Here is a 2,135-nt window from a genome sequence, read left to right as displayed (position 1 = left end):
AAATGGATCAAAGACCTAAACCTAAAACCTCAAACTATAAGAACCTTAGAAAATGCTGGAGACTTCCTTATGGAAATTGAAACTGACAACCAATTCCTGATCAAAACCCCAACTTCCCATGCCATTGGAGATAAGATAGACAAGTGGGACCTTATCAAGCTGAAAATCTTCTGCAAAACAAAATAAACCATCAACTGCAGGGAGATAGCCCACAGAATGAGAAAAAATGTTTGCCAACTGTATATCTGACAAAGTCTTAACATCCAAGATCTACAAGGAACTCAAACATGCTGTATGAAAAAAAACCCAAACACACAGCCCCATGAAAAAGTGGGCAAAAATCCCAGCACTTTGGGAGGACAAGGTGAGAGGATTGCCTGAGTCCACTTGTTCGAGACCAGCCTGGGCAACTTTGTGAGACCTCATCTCTACAATAAATAAAAAATTAGCTGGGCGTGGTGGCACATGCCTGTAGTTCCAACTACTTGAATGGCTGAGGTGGAAGGATCGCCTGAGCCCAGCAGGTTGAGGCTGCAGTGGCCATGAGCATTCCACTGCCCTCCAGCCTGGATGACAGAGTGAGACTCCAACTCCAACTCAAAAAAAAAAAAAGAAGTAGGCAAAGACATGAATAGACCCTTCTCTAAAGAAGATATATATGGGCAACCAACAGACACATGCAAAAGTGCTCAGTCTCACTAATCATCATAATGCAAATCAAAACCACATTGAGATAACCCCTAACTCCAGTACGAATGATGATCATTAAGAAAACAAACAACAGATGCAGAGAAAGAGGAACACTTCTACACTGCTGGTGGGAATGCAAACTAGTTCAACCTCTTTGGAAAACAATATGGCAATTTCTAACAGAACTAGACATTGACCTTCCATATGATGCAGCAATTCCCCTACTGGGAACATACCCGAAGGAACTCAAATCATTCTACAAAAAAGATACCTGCACATGTATGTTTATTGCAGCACTATTCACAATAGCAAAAAACATGGAACCTACTGTGCTGCCCGTTGAAACTGAACTGGATTTTTTAAAAATGTGGTACATATACACAATGAAGTATTACACAACCATAAAGAAGGACAAACATGTGGACTTTGCAGCAACTTGGAGGGATTTAGAATCTATCACACTCAGTGATCTATCACAGAAACAAAGAACAGAGTACTACATGTTCTCACTCATAAGAGGACCCTGCACACTTACCATAATACTGTAAGAAAGTGATTGGCAGTAGCAGGATACTGCCAGGGTGAGGATTGGGACACACCAATAAGGGTACCTGATCTCAAACCGGGCAAAGTGGGCCCAAAGGAAGGCCCAAACTTTACCTGTACAATGACCACTTGTATACCTAATCGTGAATTGTACTGCATAGTTTTAAAATAAAAATAAAAACCAAAATAAAACAAAAACAAAAAGAAAATATGCCAACTTGTCTCTCAGACTCAACTGTTAATTCTTAACACATTTTGAATCCAGTTGCTGTGACAAAGACATTAGCCTATCCTTTCCCCTTGCCTCTCTTCTTTCCTAAAATACAAAGCTGCAGTTGCTAATTTCTCTGAAAATTAGACTTTATACCAGGAAAATAAAAATAAACAAACAAGAATACAAGAAATAAAAACAGTTGAGTAAGAAAACACCTTCAACAGGCATTGGTGGAAATGAGAAGAAAGGCCACAAGATCAGATGTTTTAAAGTTCTTAAAGAACTCCTCCATCACAATGATGCATGTTGCCGGCATTGACTGCTTCCTCGCACGGGTCTCTTCCATGAACCAAGTCAACCAGCTTGTTCTCATACATGAGATCTGTATCAGAGTTGAAGACTAGAAAAGTAATGCCATACCTTTCACTAGTTTCCTTCAAAGGATGACGTTCTCAGCTGGCATCATACTGAAGTACACACTGCTTTCTGGTCAATCTTTACATACTTTGACCATATGATTGCTATTGACACCTACATTTATTCCCAGGTCATACCTCCCACTACTTTCCTGAATTACAGTTCTTAGCAGGAGGCTACTGTTGTGATGACTGCTTCTCCAAGATTTAACTTCTCTGTATAATGAACGGTTCAGCAGAGTATAGTTGATGGATCCTGGGTACAGGCT

This window comes from Carlito syrichta, unplaced genomic scaffold (genome assembly GCF_000164805.1).
Source record: "Carlito syrichta isolate Samal-C Ts95f unplaced genomic scaffold, Tarsius_syrichta-2.0.1 Scaffold91573, whole genome shotgun sequence".
Taxonomy (NCBI): Eukaryota; Metazoa; Chordata; class Mammalia; order Primates; family Tarsiidae; genus Carlito; species Carlito syrichta.
Note: the sequence above shows the minus strand (reverse complement) of the source record.